Genomic DNA, 21,260 nt, shown 5'->3' with positions numbered 1-21,260 from the left:
CAGAAGTGCATCCCAGAGCTATATGGCCACATTCAGCGGCAAGTGAATAAATCTCTGGCACACAGTGTCGGTGCCAAGATTCATCTGACCATAGACTAGAGATGTCCCGAACTATTCGCCGGCGAACAGTTCCTGGCGAACATAGCTTGTTTGCGTTTGCCACAGCGGGCGAACATATGCGATGTTTGGTCCGCCCCCTATTCATCATCATTGAATAAACTTTGACCCTGTACCTCACAGTCAGCAGACACATTCCAGCCAATCAGCAGCAGACCCCCCTTCCAGACCATCCCAACTCCTGGACAGCATCCATTTTAGATTCATTCAGAAGCTGCATTCTTAGTGAGAGGAGGGCCAATGTCCCTGCTGCTGATTTAATAGGGAAATCGATAGCTAGGCTAGTGTATTCAGTGTCCACTACAGTCCTGAAAGACTCATCTGATCTCTGCTGTAAGGACAGCACCCCAAAAAGCCTTTTTTAGGGCTAGAACATCAGTCTGCTTTTTTTTCCCCCCTGTGTAATCAAATTGCCATTGCCAGCCTGCCAGCGTGTATGTCAGGCTCACAGCACCTGCAAGTGCATAGTGTCACCAGCGTAACTCATATCTGGTGTCACATTCGATTACATTTAAAGAAAAGCAACAATTTTGACTGTGAATAACTAGCAGTCAGTTGCACAGACGTGCTTGTGTGTTTAAGGCCCAGCTGCAAGTCCATAGTGTCACTTCAGCGCCATTCATATATGGTGTCACAGTCGATTACATTTAAAGAAAACAACAATTTTGACTGTGAATAACTAGCAGTCAGTTGCACACACGTGTTTGTGTGTTTAAGGCCCAGTGCCAGTGCATAGTGTCACTTCAGCGCCACTCATATCTGGTGTCACATTCGATTATATTTAAAGAAAAACAACAATTTTGACTGAATAACTAGCAGTCAGTTGCACACACGTGTTTGTGTGTTTAAGGCCCAGTGCCAGTGCATAGTGTCACTTCAGCGCCACTCATATCTGGTGTCACATTCGATTATATTTAAAGAAAAACAACAATTTTGACTGAATAACTAGCAGTCAGTTGCGCACACGTGTTTGTGTGTTTAAGGCCCAGTGCCAGTGCATAGTGTCACTTCAGCGCCATTCATATCTGGTGTCACATTCAATTATATTTAAAGAAAAACAACAATTTTGACTGAATAACTAGCAGTCAGTTGCACACATGTGTCTGTTTGTTTAAGGCCCAATGCCAGTGCATAGTGTCACTTCAGCGCCATTCATATCTGGTGTCACATTCGATTATATTTAAAGAAGAACAACATTTTTGACTGAATAACTAGCAGTTCCTGCTCATCTATCCACAGTCAGGTTTCTGTCAATGACATGTTTGAGCGTAAGAAGCCAATGTCACAAAGTCACCCCCTTGCCCGGCGTCTGACAGCTGGCTTGTCTGAACTCTTAGCCCGCTGTCTGTAAAAATGGCCTCATTTTTAAAAAGTAATACAGTTCTGTGCATATGAGGTGGATCAGCAGATCCAGTGGGAAAATAGAACTGGTAAGCACAACCAATACAGTGTCTTTGTCATTGTCCACATCAGTTACTTGTTCTTCTGCTCATACTTCTCCGCCTCTGCTCTGTTGTCAGTCATCGATAACAGAATGGGTCCAGAAAACAAATCTGTGTGCTCACCAACTGTGTTGAAAGCAAGCTGAGCTTTCACCTGACCAAGTTGCTGCTTTACCACTTACCACATTTTTGCTTTATAAGAAACACCTAGGTTTTAGAGGAGAAAAATAAGAAAAAAATATATTTTTCATCAGACGTCAGATCAGACCCCTATATCAGACATCTGATCAGACCCCCATATCAGACTCCTATATAGGATCCTCAGATCAGACCCCCATATCAGATCCTCAGTTTAGACCCCTATATAAAACCTTCAGATCAGACACCCATATCAGATCCTCAGATAAGATCCCCATATCAGATTCCCAGTTCAGACCCCCATATACAGTTGCAAGATAAAGTATGTGAACCCTTTGGAATGATATGGATTTCTGCACAAATTGGTAATAAAATGTGATCACAGTCTGCTTAAACTAATGACGCACAAATAATTAAATGTTACAATGTTTTTATTGAACACACCATGTAAGCATTCACAGTGCAGGTGGATAAAGAATGTGAACCCTTGTATTTAATAACTGGTTGACCCTGCTTTGGCAGCAATAACTTCAACCAAGCATTTCCTGTAGTTGCAGATCAGACGTGCACAACGATCAGGAATAATTCTTGACCATTCCTCTTTACAGAACTTTTGAAGTTCCGCAATATTCTTGGGATGTCCGCTGTGAATCATTTTCTTGAGATCATGCCACATCATCTCAATCAGTTTGAGGTCAGGACTCTGACAGGGCCAATCCAGAAGGCATATTTTCTTCTGTTTAAGCCATTCTGTTGTTGATTTACTTCTATGCTTTGGGCCATTGTCATGTTGCAACATCCATCTTCTGTTGAGCTTCAGCTGGTGGACAGATGGCCTTAAGTTCTCCTGCAAAATGTCTTGATAAACTTGGGAATTCATTTTTCCTTTGATGATAGCAATCTGTCCAGGCCCTTATGCAGCAAAGCAGCCCCAAGCCATGATGCCCCCACCACCATACTTCACAGTTGGGATGAGGTTTCGATGTTGGTGCACTGTGTCTCTTTTTCTCCACACATAGTGTTGTGTGTTTCTTCCAAACAAATCAACTTTGGTTTCATCTGTCCACAGAATATTTTGCCAGTACTGCTGTGGAACATCCAGCTGCTCTTGTGCAAACTGTAAACATGCAGCAATGTTTTTTTTTGACAGCAGTGGCTTCCTCTGTGGTATCCTGCCATGAAATCCATTCTTGTTTAGTGTTTTACGTATCGTAGATTCACTAACAGGGATGTTAGCTTATGCCAGAGACTTTTGCAAGTCTTTAGCTGACACTCCAGGATTCTTCTTCACCTCATTGAGCAGTCTGCTCTGGGCTCTTGCAGTAATCTCTACAGAACGGCCACTCGTAGGGAGAGTAGCAGCAGTACTGAACTTTCTCTATTTATAGACAATTTGTCTTAACCTGGACTGATGAACAGCCAGGCTTTTGGAGATACTCTTATAACCCTTTCCAGCTTTATGCAAGTCAGCAATTCTTAATCGGAGGTCTTCTGAGAGCTCTTTTGTGCGAGGCATCATTCACATCAGGCAATACTTCTTGTGAAAATCAAACCCAGAACTGGTGTGTGTTTTGTATAGGGCAGGGCAGCTGTAACCAACACCTCCAATCTCATCTCATTAATTGGACTCCAATTGGCTGACACCTCACTCCAATTAGCTCTTGGAGATGTCATTAGTCTTCACATACTTTTTCCACCTAAACTGTGAATGTTTACATGTTGTGTTCAATAAAAAGATGGTAACATATAATTATCTGTGTGTTATTAGTTTAAGCAGACTGTGATTGTCTATTGTTGTGACTTAGATGAAGATCAGATCACATTCTATGACCAATTTGTGCAGAAATCCATATCACTCCAAAGGGTTCACATACTTTTTCTTGCAACTGTAAGATCCTCAGATCAAGCTCACATACCAGATTCTCAGTTCAGGCCCACATATCAGACCCTCAGATCAGAACACCATATCATGCCCTCAGAACAGACCCCCATATCAGATCCTCAGATCGGACCCCCATATCATATTCTCATATAAGACCCCCATCTCAGATCCTGACATCAGATCCCCATATCAGACCTCAGATCAGACTCCTATTAGACCTCCATGTCAGACCCCCATCAGATCCTAAAATAGGTAAATTAACTTATAGGTCCTGCTCCACTGCTACTCTGCATGCCCTTCACTCACCTCTCCCTGGTATTCTCCAGGCCTGTGCTGCACTGTGACCTGACTGTATAAAGGATCAGACCATAGTGCACACATTACTTCCTGTCGCTGTACGCAGTCAGGACAGTGCAGTGCGGTGATTGGGAGGAAGACCAGGGAGTGGTGAGTACAGACAGTACAGTGCTTCACTCACCACACCCTACATCTACTGCATACTTTTGAACACTTTCATAATGGAAGTTGTCATTAGTATTCACTTTTGGGGAAAAAAGTATGACTTATATAGCAAAAAATATGGTACTTGTGGTAATTGTGGTGCAGTTCCATGTCTTCTCTCTAAAATGTAATTCTTCTGCATGCCATCCATTGGAATTTTGGACACTTGTCCATGGTGGCACAGTTCTGCACCTTTCCCACAATTTTCCCTCTAAAATTAAATTGTTCTCTGTGCCATTAGACACAGTTTTTGCCATATCCCATCTGTTGGACTTTTGGCCAGATGTCCACTGTGGCACAATTCCCTGACTTCCCCCAAATTTAATTCTTCTCTAAAATGTAGTTCTTTTATATCCCATCCATTGGAATTTTTGGCCAGGTGTCTGTAGTGGCGCAGTTCAGCACCTTCAACAAAATTTCATTTGTCTCAAAAAATGAATTATGTATGTCATCAAATATTTGCAACACAAATAAGATACAGAAGGAAACAAAGGGAAGAAAAATCGAATTTCAGAATGCCCAAAACTTCCAAGGAAACCAGACAGCTATGCATTTATCATAATATCCTTTATACATAAGTAACCTTTGTTCATTTCAAATCATAATATTCAACATTTGTCCAAACCACAATTGAGGGAATGTTGGTATACATCCACAATCTGTATTTTGGCACAAATTAAGGCTCTAATTGTGGCACTTTGGAACCTTGCACTATGGACTTTGGAATCTTAAGGGACGTAATATCTGTTAATATACAAATAACAGGACAAAGTTGAATTGTAATTTGATAAGACTAGCTGAGTATTAAAGTAACTCCCAATACTGATAAAGCTTTGGATATCTCCAAAGAAGATGAATTAGGTCAGCTGACCTCTGAAAACCTTTTGGACATTCATCTGACTGGATGAATGTCCAAAATCTGGACTTTAAATTAAAAAAGGCATATAATATGATCTGTGAACAGACCCAGAAAGTATTGCATGAAGAATAATTAATATTAATAAAAATAAAATTCTTTCAATGCAATTGTAAAACATCATCTAAATCCTAAATCCTTTTTCCCATTTTTTTTAGCTCCTAAATTCAAATTGTGAAATGTATGCCATTAGTTGGACAGGCATCCGTAAAAAATGTCTCGTAGTTATGGAACTGTGTGATGCTCGTACATCTGTCCAGTTGTCCATTTATTTTGCATTGCTTAAGATTATCTTATTTCCTAAATTACTGTGGTCTTTCCTGGCACATATTGTGTTCCCTGACACCATCGACTTCTGAGCAGGTAAATTGGAACAATGGCCAGAACTGGCCCAGTTTATTCTCGCTGTGCTGTTTTTTTTTTTTTGTGTCATCTCACAAAAGGTTTTCAGCACATCAGATAGTGTTGTCACACCCAAATGAATAAAGTTGTTTTCCAAACATCGCTTTTGTAAAAAATCAGCCATGGATTTTTACACACGTCCAGGTAAGGGTGATAAATAGATCTACCGTTGCTGACGTTGCCCCATCATGCCACTGCCTCTGCCTTCCTGCCTATCATTAGGTTCAGTACTATATGGCTGCTGCTGCTACTCCCCACGCTGCCAATCCCCTTACTGCCACTTTAATTACCCCTTCTGCCACTACCATTATGCCAAAACAGCCGTCACTATGTAGACTACTACCTAACAGAGCCTCCTACACATCTACTTACTGTCTTGTCTGTTCTATGCTGTGCTGCTAATGCTGGCACCACTATTGATTCCACTATTACCCCTACTTACCGTACCTTTTTCACATCCACACTGTACTACTGCTGCTCCCAAATAAAAGGAATCATTTTTCCAGGCTTGTTCAACATGAGAACAAGCCACTGTTTCGTCTGACAATTAACACTTGTGTGTTGTGAAAATAAAGACAGGACCCCATTAATGCATAATTTTTTGATGCTTGTGCAGAACAAGCCACTGTTTCTTATGACATTAAAATGTGTGTGTAAAAACAGGGGCTGGCATCTGCTGCCGTTAAAACATCATTTTTGGACCCTTGGTCCCAACAAGCCACTGTTATTTTTCTGAAAATACCATGCATGTTTAAACACTTTCTGCCTCCAGTAAGGACAATTTTTGAAAGGTTTCTAACATGAAAAAAGCATAGCAAATGCAACAACGCAGTGTGTTTTTAAAGACACTGTTTGTTAACACTGTCAGCCATAGGTTTGCCCAAAGCTACACTGTGTATGCCAGTGTTACTCTGACAATATTTACTAATTCTTTCATTGTGAGCTTAGAACGGGGGGAGAATTTGCATGGTCTTTGTGCATTAATGTCAGCAAAATGCCTGTTGGGTCAAAATGCCCACTCTATCTCAGGGGTTCACATTTATTATTTCACCCCAGAGCCTCTACTGTTATCAACACAAGTTATGTAAATTGGTTACTGTTCGAAATAAAACAAATTTAATTTGATCCGAATTTCAGGAAAAATTCTATTCGAACTCATCAAAATTTCGTCGTGTTTCATAACAATAAATTATATTTTTCTTAAAATGGTGGCTACATGTGTTACAAAGTGAAAGAAAGAAGCCTGGGAACATGATATTATCCATAATGCCATGCAGCCAGCCAATCAGCAGATAGCCATCCACCGTGAAGTCACAGCCCTATAAAAGCCTCAACCCGCCCGGTCTCTGCCATTTTACTGTGAGCTGAGCATAGGGACATACATGCCATGTACTAGTGACAGTGGTAAACAAAGCTTCTAATTGTAGAATATTAGATACAGTGTAGGGAGAGTTCTTACACACTGTAGGATGAGCATAAGGAAAGCATAGACAGACTGCAGGGACATTGCAGGCTCAGTGTAATCGCCCTGTGCATCTTGTTCATCTGCTGTGCCATTCATTCTTAAACTGTTATGTTATACTTATACTGTGCATCAGACTAAGTCTCAACAGGCAGTCTATTATATAGGCATGTTTACCTAGTTCATCTGCTGCACCACTAATATTTAATCTGTTCTGTTATACATGGACTTACTGTACACCAGACTCATTGTAAACAGGTGATCTAATATATAGGCATATTTATCTAGTTCCTCTGCTGCACCATTTATACTTAATCTGTTCTGTTATACATAGACTTACTGTGCATCAGTCTTATTGTCAACATGTGGTCTAATATATAGTCGCGTTTACCTAGTTCAGCTGTTGTGCCTTTATTAATTAATATGTTCAGTTACACATAGACTTACTGTGCATCAGACTAAGTCTCAACAGGCAGTCTCTTATATAGGCACGTTTACCTAGTTCATCTGCTGCACCATTAATACTTAATCTGTTCTCTTATACATGGACTTACTGTACATCAGACTCATTGTCAACAGGTGGTCTAATATATAAGCATGTTTATCTAGTTCCTCTGCTGCACCATTTATAAATAATCTGTTCTGTTATACATAGACTTACTGTGCATCAGTCTTATTGTCAACAGGTAGTCTAATATATAGTCGCGTTTACCCAGTTCAGCTGTTGTGCCTTTAATAATTAATATGTTCAGTTATACATAGACTTAGAGAGCATCAGATTAATTGTCAGCAGGCAGTCTAATATACAGTATAGACATGTTTGCCTAGTTCATCTGCTGCACCATTAATACTTAATCTGTTCTAGACTTACTGTGCAACAGACTCATTGTTAACAGGCAGCGTAATATATAGATTCATTTTTCTCATTCATGTACTGCACCACTGAATATGTTACATTACTGCTTCAGTAATTGTACACTATGGCCAACAGACTGTTGCCTGGGCCCTCAAAAGCAACGGGCAGTAGCAAAGATATTTCTGTAGCCGACACATATACTAGCAGAAGAAGGGGTAGTGGTAGTAGCAGCCCCAGCAAAGGGCCAGAGCTGCCACTATCATTCTCATTGTGTTTTGACCAAGAATCTGTCACGGTCTAGTTCAGCGTGATTTGTGTTTCCGTGCAATATGGCTGCAGGCTCACTAGCGTAGTGGCTTTAGGTTGCCTCCTGTGCAGGCTGGTTGCTAGGAGCTGCGTGCTGGCTGCTGTATCTAGTGTGAACTTGCCCGTGTATGTGTGTAGCCCTTTGACTGTATCTATATTCTGTTCAGTGTATCCTGGTTGCCAAGGGCAAAGCCCATTTCTGTATCCATGTATCCTGGTTGCCAAGGGCAACACCCAGTTCTGTATCAGTGTATGCTGGTTAACTGGGGCAATGTCCGATTATGTTCCTGTGTGTCTTGGCTGTCTGAGCTCCGGTGCTGATGGGATTAACTTCCAGGTTTGCTGTGCCTGGGTATGGCTTCCCAGGTGTCTCATTACCCAGCTATATAGTCCTGTGAGCTGTGGTTCTGGGGTCAGTCTTTGTCAGTCTGTCCTGAGTCCTGTCTGCTGCTTCTAGGTTGCACCTTGGTTCTGTTCCTGGGGGTTTTCAGTTACCCTTCTGTGTGGTGTCGCCTGGTTTTGCATTCTGTCACGTGTCGAGGGTCCAAGGCAGACCTCTGGGACATCATACGAGCAGGTCACAGGCAAACAGAACAGAGATGACAGAAAAGCAGGTAACAATACCACAGAACCAAGTGCGTCGGCCGACCGCAGGAAAACCCGGAGGGCGGAGCCAGTGAGCCCCCGCCCAAGTCATCCCCACTATCCGGGGCTCTGTGAAGTAACATAGTACATAAGTACATAAGGCCGAAAAAAGACATTTGTCCATCCAGTTCGGCCTGTCATCCTGCAAGTTGATCCAGAGGAAGGCAAAAAGAAACTGTGAGGTAGAAGCCAATTTTCCTCACCTTAGGGGAATAAAAAATTCCTTCCCGACTCCAATCAGGCAATCAGAATCCAGGCCCCTCTTGAATTCCTTTATTGTACTCATCATCACCACCTCCTCAGGCAGAGAGTTCCATAGTCTCACTGCTCTTACCGTAAAGAATCCTTTTCTATGTTTGTGTACAAACCTTCTTTCCTCTAGATGCAGAGGATGTCCCCTCGTCACAGTCACAGTCCTGGGGATAAACAGATGATGGGATAGATCTCTGTACTGACCCCTGATATATTTATAAATAGCAATTAGATCTCCCCTCAGTCGTCTTTTTTCTAAAGTGAATAACCCTAATTTTGATAATCTTTCAGGGTACTGTAGTTGCCCCATTCCAGTTATTACTTTAGTTGCCCTTCTCTGGACCCTCTCCAGCTCTGCTATGTCTGCCTTGTTCAAAGGAGCCCAGAACTGTACACAGTACTCCATGTGTGGTCTGACTAATGATTTGTAAAGTGGTAGGACTATGTTCTCATCACGGGCATCTATGCCCCTTTTGATGCAACCCATTGTTTTGCCATTTAGTATGTACGGGTGACTTGCATTATTCCTTCCCATGTGCATAACTTTACATTTGTCAGTGTTAAACCTCATCTGCCACTTATCTGCCCAAGCCTCCAATCTATCCAGATCCCTCTGTAGTAATATACTGTCCTCTTCAGTGTTAATTACTTTACACAGTTTAGTGTCATCTGCGAAAATTGATATTTTACTATGCAAGCCTTCTACAAGATCATTAATAAATATATTGAAGAGAATAGGGCCCAATACTGACCCCTGAGGTACTCCACTAGTGACAGTGACCCAATCTGAGTGTGTACCGTTAATAACTTTCCTCTGTTTTCTATCATTGAGCCAATTACTTACCCACTTACAGACGTTTTCTCCCAGTCCGATCATTCTCATTTTATATACTAACCTTTTATGTGGTACAGTGTCAAATGCTTTGGAGAAGTCCAGATACACGACATCCATTGATTCGCCACTGTCAAGTCTAGAACTTACCTCCTCATAGAAACTGATTAAATTAGTTTGACATGACCGATCCCTCACGATGCCATGCTGATACGGCGTAATTTGCTTATTTCCATTAAGATGCTCTAACATAGCATCCCTCAGAAAACCTTCAAACAGTTTTCCCACAACAGATGTTAAACTTACCGGCCTATAGTTTCCAGGCTCTGTTTTTGGACCCTTTTTGAATATTGGCACCACATTTGCCATGCACCAATCCTGTGGGACATTCCCTGTCAGTATAGAATCTGCAAATATCCGAAATAAGGGTCTGGCTATGACATTACTTAATTCCCTTAGGATACGGGGGTGTATGCCATCCGGTCCTGGCGATTTTGTACTTCTTCCTGGGTCAGACAGGACACTTTTAATGGGGAATTTATTTCAACATTCAGCATTTCATCTGACAGTTTATTTTCCTCAGTGAATACATTGGAGAAAAAAATATTTAACAGCTTTGCTTTGTCCTCGTCGCTCTCTGCGACTCCCCCCTCATTACTCTTTAAAGGGCCGACAGAAACATAGAAACATAGAATGTGTCGGCAGATAAGAACCATTTGGCCCATCTAGTCTGCCCAATATATCTGAATCCTATGAATTGTCCCTGGCCCTATCTTATATGAAGGATAGCCTTATGCCTATTCCATGCATGCTTAAACTCCTTCACTGTATTTGCAGCTACCACTTCTGCAGGAAGGCTATTCCATGCATCCACTACAGATTTATACTTTTTAACATTTATATAATTGAAGAACATTTTAGGGTTAGTTTTACTCTCTTTGGCAATTAATCTCTCGGTCTCTAGTTTGGCCGCTTTTATTTGTTTTTTACATGTTCTATTTTTTTCTTTATAGTTTTTCAGTGCTTCCGTGCTACCCTCCTGTGTTAGTGTTTTATATGCTTTCTTTTTGTCATGTATTGCTTTCTTTACAGTTCTGTTTATCCACATTGGTTTCTTATTGTTCCTTAACCTTTTATTCCCATACAGTATGTACCTCTCACAATGAGATTTTAGGATGCTTTGAAAGATATCCCATTTTGTGGCTGTATTTTTATTTGTGAGGACTTTATCCCATTTAGTTAGGCCTATGGCCTCTCTTAGTTGGCTAAATTTAGCTTTTTTGAAGTTTGGTATTTTTGTTTCTCTCTGTAGAAACGCTCTTTTGAATGATAATTGGAAGGTTATAACTTTATGGTCACAATTTCCCAGGTGTCCCCCAACCTGCACATCTGTTGTTCTGTCAGGTCTACTGAACCAGTTGGGAGAGGTAATTGTCTTTGGTTATTGCCAAGAACCTGTTTCCCTTATGAGATATACAAGTTTCAGTTTCTCAGTCTATATCTGGGTAGTTGAAGTCCCCCATAATAACCACCTCATTATGATTTGCCGCCTTGTCTATCTCATATAGCAGTAGATTTTCTGTGGACTCTGGTATATTAGGTGGTTTATAGTAAACTCCTATTATTAATTTATGATTGTTTTTAGCACCATGTATCGCTACCCACAGTGACTTCACATGTTCATGTCCCTCACTTATATCTTTAAGTAGTACGGGGCTCACTGGCTCCGCCCTCCGGGTTTTGCTGAGGTCGGCTGGTGCACATGGCTCTGTGGTATCGTTACCTGCTTTTCTGCCTTCTCTGTTCTGTTTGCCTGTGACCTGCTCGTATGATGTAACGGAGGTCTGCCTTTGACCCCCGACACATGACAGAATGCAAAACCAGACGACACCACGCAGAAGGGTAACTGAAACCCCCAGGAACAGAACCAAGGTGCAACCTAGCAGCAGCAGACAAGACTCAGGACAGACTGACAAAGACTGACCCCAGAACCACAGCTCACAGGACTATATAGCTGGGTAACGAGGCACCTGGGAAGCCACACCCAGGCACAGAAAACAGTGAAGTTAATCCCATCAGCACCAGAGCTCAGACAGCCAAGACTCAGAGGAACATAACCAGGCATTGCCCCTGGCAACCAGCATACACGGATACAGAACTGAGTGTTGCCCTTGGCAACCAGGATACATGGATACAGAACTAGGTGTTGCCCTTGGCAACCAGGATACACTGAACAGAATATAGATACTGTCAAAGGGGTACACACGTACACGGGCAGGTTCACACTAGATACCGCAGCCAGCATGCAGCCCCTAGCAACCAGCCTGCACAAGAGGCAACCTGCAGACAGTACGCTCGGGAGCCTGCAGCTATCCTGCACGGCACCACACATCACAGTGAACAGCACCGTGACACAATCCAGCTGTAGGCCTCTTTCACACGACTGTATGGCTTTTTCAGTGTTTTGCAGTTTGTTTTTCACAGATCCATTGTTCCGTTTTTTATCTCTGTTGTGTTTCCGTTTTTGTTATGTTTTTTTCCGTTACGTTTTTCCATATGGCATCTACAGTATACAGTAATAACACTGAAAAAATTTGTCTGGGCATAACATTTTCAATAGATGGTCCTGTAAAAACGGAACGGATATGTGTTCTGTTTTATTTGCGGACCCATTGACTTGAATGAAGCCACGGAACGTGATTTGTGGGCAATAATAGGACATGTTCTATCTTTCAACGGAAAAAACAGAAATACAGAAACAGAACGCACACGGAATACATTCCGTTTTTTTTGCGGAACCATTGAAATGAATGGTTCCGTATACGGACCGTATACGGAATGCTAAAATCGGCCCATAAACGGAAAAAAAAAGGTTGTGTAAAAGAGGCTGTACTGTAATGGTTGACCCACTCTTTAACATCATCTAAGGCAGTGGCTGTCCAGGCATGCTGGGAGGTGTAGTTTTGCAACAGCTGGAGGCACACTGGTTGGGAAACACTGATCTAAGGTGACAACAGATATACACAGCCAGGAATCAGTGGGTTCCTCTGACAGAATGTCATCCTCTTTGCCCTTAATAATAATCTGTCACCAACAGAAGCAAAAGAGAGTTGAACCTGCTGTTACTACTACTACTAATATTCGGGTGGTTGGTGCTGACTGTGCTGTTACTGCTGTTTGCATGTCTATAGCCACCCATATTCTCAGTTGTGGATGATGAAACTTGGGTCTTCTAGGTTCTTAGGTTTTCTACTACGTTGTTTACCAAACATCTTTATAACGAGGCCTATTTAAATAATGACCAATTTGGTACACTGATTATTAAATTAGGAAAATTAGCAATAACTTTTTGGGGGAAAGCAATACAGACCCTATTGGATGTCCCCTGCTACAACTACACTATACACTGGTATTGATGGACTAAAATGCACTTAATTGCACGCGTAAAAACAAGAAAAATTGCAACTGTTTTATTGGTAACAAATATAGGCCCAATTAAATGTCCCTTACACACTTAGGCCTCATGCACACGACCGTTTTTGTGGTCCGCATCCAAGCCACATTTTTTGCGGCTTGGGTGTGGACCCATTCACTTCAATGGGGCTGCAAAAGATGCGGGCAGCACTCCATGTGCTGTCCGCACCCGTTGCACCGTTACCGTGGCCCTGCAAAAAAAATATAGCATGTACTATTCTTGCCCGTTTTGCGGACAAAATGCAAGAATAGACATTTCAGCAATGGGCGGTTTGCCTAACACTGCTATTGACACACTGAAATAAATTATTTATGCACTTTTAAACAATGTGCTGCAAAATATATGCTGTTGGTGATGCTGGGAAATATGCCTATAATACACTTATGAACTGTAGAAGATTCACTACAGGTTTTTGGACAAAAAAAGGCTGACTCATGCACAGAAAAAAAAGAGTACTGTCTCTTTAAATGATCTTTGTGCTCTGCAACACATGAAGTTATGAACATCTCCAGCTACCGTCCCTGAAAAAAACACTCTATCTGCCGCTATGCTATTCCTAATCATAAATCCTGACTTTCTACCTAGTAATTTAATCTACCTAACTAAATACACTGCATATTTTATCCACAGTCTTTACACTGTTCCTGCAAGACCCTAATATGGCTAGCATGTGTGTCAAATTGTTATCTGTCAGAGACATGATAGATACATCCTTTCACTGCCCTGAGTCATCTGATCCTCTGTCTTCTTGTTAAAAGTAAAATGGTGGGGCATTTTAAAGAGGACCTTTTACTGATCCTGACATTGTGAACTAAGTATACAGACATGGAGAGCGGCGCCTGGGGATCTCACTGCACTTACTATTATCCCTAGGCGCCGCTCCGTTCTCCCACTATGCCCTTCGGTATCTTCGATCAATAAGTTATAGTAGGTGGAGTCTGCCCTTGTTCTGCTTTAGCGCTGGCCAATCGCATCGCAGAGCTCACAGCCTGGGAGAAAATAACCTCCAAGGCTGTGAGCTCTGCGCTGCGATTGGCCAGCACTACAGCAGAACAAGGACAAACTCCGCCTACTATAACTTAGTGACCGAAATCTCCGCCTACTATAACTTAGTGACCGAAGATACCAGAGGGCATAGCGGGAGAACGGAGCGGCGCCCAGGCATAATAGTAAGTGCAGTGAGATCCCCGGGCGCCGCTCTCCATGTCTGTATACTTAGTTCACAATGTCAGGATCGGTGAAAGGCCCTCTTTAAGCGATTCATCTGAAGTGAATCACCAAAACTTTTAGGAAAAAAAAATATCTGTTACAAATCAATTCTATGAGCGAAAGAAGGGGAGGGAGAGAGAGATGGGGGAGGGGGAACCAGCATACTACTCTGTTTTCTCCACAATATAAATGCATTATCACACCCAGCAATTGTTGAATTTTGCCCGAAAATGTAACAGACAAATTCTTGAATTTTTTCAACCTGTATACTTTGTATAGCAATGGTATATCACACCCAAAAATTGCTGAATTTCACCCTAAAATGTAACAGACAAATTAGTGAAATGACATAAAATGAAATATGTACAAAAAAAATATAAAAAACTTGATTTATGAGGTGGAGGACCATATGGAGTAGGATTTTGAGAAGGCGGTGGACATAGCGGTGTAGGTGGAAGCTGCGGTGGTGGAGGACGAGGTGGCCAACACTGTTTTTTTTTTTTTTTTTTAATTGTATTAAACAATAAACAATTGCGCTGCAGTATAACAATAGCTGGGTAAGGCCGGTATAAATGTCTATTCTGCACAAGGTACAGACAAATCCTGTGAGATCCATGCCTGGTTCATTTTAATGAACGTGAGCTTGTCCACATTGGCTGTGGACAGGCGTCTGCGCTTCTCTGTGATAACGCCCCCTGCCATGCTAAACACACGTTCAGATAATACACTGGCTGCAGGGCAGGCCAGCACCTCCAAGGCGTGAAGGGCAAGCTCAGGCCATGTACCCAATTTGGAGACCCAAAAGTTAAAGATAGCAGACCCGTGATTCAGTACGTGTAGGCGTGTGCACACATACTGCTCCACCATGTTGGTGAAATGCTGCCTCCTGCTAAGACGTTCCATATCAGCTGGTGGTGCTGGTTGTTGTGGCATTCTGACAAAGCTTTTCCACATTTTGGCCATGCTAACAATGCCTTCTGAGGTGCTGGTGGTGCCCCAACTGTGTTGGCAACCTCTTCCTCCTCCTCTGCCTTCGCCTTGTGCTTCCACTGTGCCCCCGCTGTCAGGTGGGAATGCCAGCAGCGTGTCTACCAGTGTGCGCTTGTACTCGTGCATGTTACGATCACACTCCAGTGACGGACTTAAGGATTGAACATTGTCCTTGTAAAGGGGATCCAGCAGTGTGGCCACCCAGTAATCAGCACAAGTTAGAATGTGGGCAACTCGGCTGTAGTTGAGGAGACACTGCAGCATGTAATCGCTCATTTGTGCCAGGCTGCCCAGAGGTAACGAAAAGCTGTCCTCTGTAGGATGTGTTTCGTCTGTGTCCTCTGTATCCACCCAGCCACGCACCAGTAATGGCCATGAGCTGGTCTAGGTGCCACCCTGCTGTGAACAAGGTTCCTCCATCTCCTCATCCTCATCCTCCAAGGAACACAGGTCTCGCATGGAGGCCCAGTCATTGGTGGTGAAGTGGTGCTGTTCCACAGAGCGTCTTACCTGTGCGTGCTGCAGCTGAAACTCCACTATCGCCTGCACTATCGTGGAGTTCCACCTTTTGGGTACATCACATATGAGGCGGTGGGCAGGAAGGCCAAAGTTACGCTGCAGCGCTGACAGGCGAGCAGCAGCAGAGTGAGAACACTAAAAGCTGACACAGACGGCCGGCATGTTATGCAGCAGGTCTGAGATATCAGGGTAATTTTTAAGGAACCTCTGCACCACCAAATTCAGCACATGCGCCAGGCAAGGGATGTGCATCAAGCCAGCTAGTCCCAGAGCTGCTATGAGATTTTGCCCATTATCGCACAAAACCAGGCCGAGCTTGAGGCTCACTGGCTCCAACCACTCATTAGTCTGTTGTTCAAGGCCCGTCCACAGCTCCTGCGCAGTGTGAGGTTTGTCCCCTATGCAAATAAGTTTGAAAACTGCCTGCTGTAGTTTACCCCTGGCTCTGCTGAAGTTGGTGGTGAAGGTGTTACGCTGACCGGATGAGGAGCCGGTAGAGGAGGAGGAAGCGGAGTAGGAGGAGGAAGCAACAGGAGGCAAACTGAAGCGCCCTGCAATCGTTTGTGGTGGAAGGACATGCGCCAAACTGCTATCCACCTCAGGCCCAGCTGCCACTGCATTTACCTAGTGTGCTGTTATGGAGATATAACGGCCCTGACTGTGCTTACTGGTCCACGCATCCGTAGTGAGGTGCACCTTGCCACAGATGGCGTTGCGCAGTGGACACCTGATTTTGTCCCCCACTTGGTTGTGCAGGGAAGGGATGGCATGCCTGGAAAAGTAGTGGCGGTGTACTGTGGAACATCCACCGCGATAAGGCTTTTAAAACTCTCCGTCTCCACTAGACGGAATTACAGCATTTCAAAAGCCAGTAATTTTGAAATGCTGGCATTCAGGGCCAGAGAACGCGGGTGGGTAGGGGGTTACTTCCTCTTTCCTCTCCAGTGTTTGGGAGATGGAGAGCTGAACACTTCCGTGGGACATTGTGGAGATGCTTGGTGACCCAGATGGTAGTGTTGCTGGCAGATCCTCTGTTTGCGGGGTGTCAGGTGGCACTGTCACTCCAGAGATGGAAGAAGAAGCCAAGACTGCAGCAGAAGAGGAAGCAGGAGGAGCCAGAGACCTTTCTTGTTTTTTGAGGTGTCTACTCCACTGCAGCTCGTGCTTTACACTTAGATGCCTGGTCATGCAGGTTGTGCTCAGGTTGAGAACGTTTATGCCTCGCTTCAGGCTCTGATTGCACAGAGTGCAAACCACTCGTGTCTTCTCGTCAGCACATTGTCTGAAGAACTGCCACGCCAGGGAACTCCTTGGAGCTGGCTTTGGTGTGCTTGGTCCCTCGCTGCGGTGGGCAGTAGCAGGCGTACTGTCTAGGGGATGGCTGCTCTGCTTTTGCACCCTGCTCCCTCTTCTGCTCTGCTGGTGGCTCTGTGCGACCACCGCCTCTTCCTCCGAACTACACAGGTCACTCGCATGACCTTGATTCCATGTGGGGTTGAGGACCTCATCGTCCTCTAAATCATCTTCCACCCAGTCTTCACCCCTGCCCTCCCTGTCGGTCTGCACATTTTCAAAAGCCACAGTAGTTTGCACCTGTGTTTCGTCATCATCCGAGACATGTTGCGATGGTCCTCCCATGTACTCATCTTGAAACATAAGTGGTTGGGCATCGGTGCATCTCTTCCACTTCTGGGGCAGGGCTATGTGGATGGCCCTGGGAAACCCTGCTAACAGAGTCACTAAAAAGCGGAAGAGACTGCTGCATGACTTTGGGCTCAGACTGCTTGTCTGATTTGCAAGGGGGTGAGGTAAAAAACTGATGGACATCGACTGCAGGTGCCAACTCTAAACTTTCAGCAGGAGAATTGGTGGGAGACAATGTGAAGGAACTGGAGGCACTGTCAGCAACCCAATCTACTATCGCCTGTACTTGTTCAGGCATCACCATTCGTAGAGCTGCATTAGGCCTGACCAAATACCGCTGCAGGTTCTGTCGCCTACTCGCACCCAAGGAAGGGGTTTCACTTGTGCGGGTATCTGGCACAGATTGACCACGTCCTCTCCCTTCAACAAGAGCTCCACCAGCAGCGCCACGTCCCTTATTTGACGCTCTCCTCATTTTTCTCAAATTTAGGATCTTGCCCTAAATGGGTGCTTTATTTATAGCAGAATAGAACAACAGTATGAAAAGGGTGCATCGCACACATTCAGATGTAGACTAGCCCACAATTTAAGATTTTTGACCAAAATTTGTGTTTTTCTAATAGCAGAAAAGAACCACAGTATCTAAAGGGTGTATCTCACACGTACAGATGCAGACTAGGCCGCAATTCAATATTTTTACCCAAAATGGGTGTTTTATTAATAGCAGAATGGAACCACAGTATGTAAAGGGTGTATCTCACACGTACAGATGCAAACTAGGTTGCAATTAAAGATTTTTTTTGTTTTATTAGTAGCTGAATAGAACCACAGTGAATAAAGGTTTTTTTTTTTCACAATGAAATTTTTTTGTCTAAAATGGGTGTTTTTTTAAATAACAGACTAGAACCACAGTGAATAAAGGGTGTATCTCACAATTACATATGAAGCAAAGGCTGCAAAATGATTTTTTTGGGGCCAAAATGGGTGTGTTATTAATAGCAGAATAGAACCTCAGTTTCTAAAGGGTGTACCTCACACGTACAGATGCAAACTATCCCGCTATTAAAGATTTTTGCTTAAAATGGGTGTTTTATTAATAGCAGGATTGAACCACAGTATGTAAAGGGTGTATCTCACAATGACATATGTAGCAAAGGCTTCAAAATTATTATTTTTGCCCCAAATGGGCATTGTTTTAATAACAGAAAATGACAGCAGTATATAACGCTTGAATTTCACACGTGCAGATGCAGCAAGGGCTGTAAAATGGTGTATTTTGCCCGAAAAGGGTGTTTTTTAAAACCCAGAAAAGTATAGCTGTATTTCTAGCTTAAATTGCACACTGACTAATGTAGCAGTGGCCCAAAATGAAGGGTATTGCCCAAAATAATAGTTTTTTTTTAAGTCAGAAAATTATTGAAGTATTTCAAACTTGTTTATTCACAATAAAAGATGCAGCAAGGGCTGCAATATTAAGTATTTTGCCCAAAAATTGTGTTTTTTTACTAACAGAATATGAGAGCTGTATATAACGCTTGAGTTTCACACATGCAGATGCAACAAGGGCTGTAAAATTGTGGATTTTGCCCAAAAAGGGTGTTTTTTAGAACCCAGAAAATTATAGCTGTATATTTAGCTTAAATTGCACACTGACTAATGCAGCAGAGTCCAAAGATGAAGGTTATTGCCAAAAATTTGTGTTTTTTCAAAGCCAGAAAATTATTGAAGTATTTCAAACTTGTTTATTAACAATAACAGATGCAGCAAGGGCTGCAATATTAAGTATTTTGCCCAAAAAGCGTGTTTTTTTACTAACAGAATATGACAGCTGTATATAATGCTTTTAATTCTCACGTACAGATGCAGCAAGGGTTGTAAAATTGTGTATTTTGCCCAAAAAAGGGTGTTTTTTTAAAACCAAGAAAATTATAGCTGTATTTCTAGCTTAAATTGCACACTGACTAATGCGTCAGAGGTCCAATATGAAGGTTATTGTCAAAAATGGGTGTTTTTTCAAAGTCTGAAAATTATTGAAGTATTTCAGACTTGTTTAGTAACAATAACAGATGCAGCACTGGCTGCAAAATTAAGTATTTGGCCTAAAAAGGGTGTGTTGTTTTTAATAACAAAATATGACAGCTGTATATAAAGCTTGAATTTCACTTGTACAGATGCTGCAAGGGCTGTAGAATTGTATATTTTGCCCAAAAAGGGTGTTTTTAAAAACCCAGAAAATTATAGCTGTATTTCTAGCTTAAATTGCACACTGACTAATGCTTCAAAGGCACCAGATGTAGGATATTAAAAATGTAAAACCCGATTATTATTGCAGTATTTCAAGCTTGGATTTGAATGTCACAAAGCACAGCTGCAGTGCTGGTGCACTGAGCTTGCATAAAATGGCCGCCACCGCCCACCTAACTGACGGATAAAAGTTATTTTTTCTCTGTCACTGGGCTCAGGGCAGGGTAAAAAGATTGTGTACTGCACCCACATTACTAAATCTATGTAGATCGCTGAGTTCAATTGCAGTGCTGATTAAAGATTCTGTCCTATTCTCTCCCTCATAGCAGCAGCATACACAATTTTACACCCCCTGCTGCATCTGCACGTGTGAAATGTAAGCGTTATATACAACTGTCATATTCTGTTAGTAAAAAAAACACACCCTTTTTGGGCAAAATATTGCTGCATCTGTGATTGTTAAAAACAAGTTTGAAATACTTCAATAATTTTCTGGTTTTAAAAAACTCCAATTTTTGGCAATATCCTACATCTGGGGCCTATACTGTTTGTACATTTGTTAGTGTGAAATACAAGCTTGAAATATTGCAATAATATTCTGGGTTTAAAGAAACACCCATTTTAGGCAAAATGATACATTTGCAGCCTTTGCTGCATCTGTCAGTGTGAAATACATACGTTAGCTACTGCTGTTATATTCTGTTATTTAAAAAAACACCCATTTTGGGCCAAATACTAAATTTCCAGCCTTTGCTGCATTTGTAAGTGTAAAATACAAGCTTGATAACTGCAATTATATTCTGGGTTTAAAAAAAAAAAACACCCATTATTGTCAATATCCTACATCTGGGGCCTTTGCAGCATTTGCTAGTGTGAAAAACAAGCTTGAAAAATCAGTGTGAAATACACGCGTTAGATACTGCTGTTATATTTTGTTTTAAAAAAAAAACACCAATTTTGGGCCAAATACTAAATATTCGGCTTTTGCTGCATATGTCAGTGAGAAATACAAGCTTGAAATACTGCAATAATATTCTTGGTTTAAAAAAAAAAAAACACCCATTTTGGGCCAAATACTAAATGTGCTGCATTTGCTGCATTTGTCAGTGTGAGATACAACCTGGAAATACTGCAATAATATTCAGGGTTTGAAAAAAACATCAATTTTTGGAAATATCCTACATCTGGGGTCTTTGCAGAATTTGTTAGTGTGTAAAACAAGCTTAAAAAATTGCAATAATATTCTTGGTTTAAAAAAAACACACCCATTTTGGGCCAAATACTAAATGTGCTGCCTTTGCCGCATTTGTCAGTGTGAGATACAAGCTGGAAATACTGCGATAATATTCAGGGTTTGAAAAAAACACCCATTTTTGGAAAAATCCTACATCTGGGGTCTTTGCAGTATTTGTTAGTGTGAAAAACAAG

General features: G+C 42.3%; 1 protein-coding gene across 1 annotated transcript in view; it reads right to left on the bottom strand.

Annotated features, from left to right (window-relative positions):
- Positions 1–21,260, bottom strand: part of LOC122945407 (carboxypeptidase O-like) — a 383,815-nt gene that overhangs the window by 303,824 nt on the left and 58,731 nt on the right. The window lies entirely within an intron of this gene.

The sequence above is a fragment of the Bufo gargarizans genome, chromosome 8 (assembly GCF_014858855.1).
Source record: "Bufo gargarizans isolate SCDJY-AF-19 chromosome 8, ASM1485885v1, whole genome shotgun sequence".
NCBI lineage: Eukaryota > Metazoa > Chordata > Amphibia > Anura > Bufonidae > Bufo > Bufo gargarizans.
This window is presented reverse-complemented; position numbering and strand designations above follow the sequence as displayed.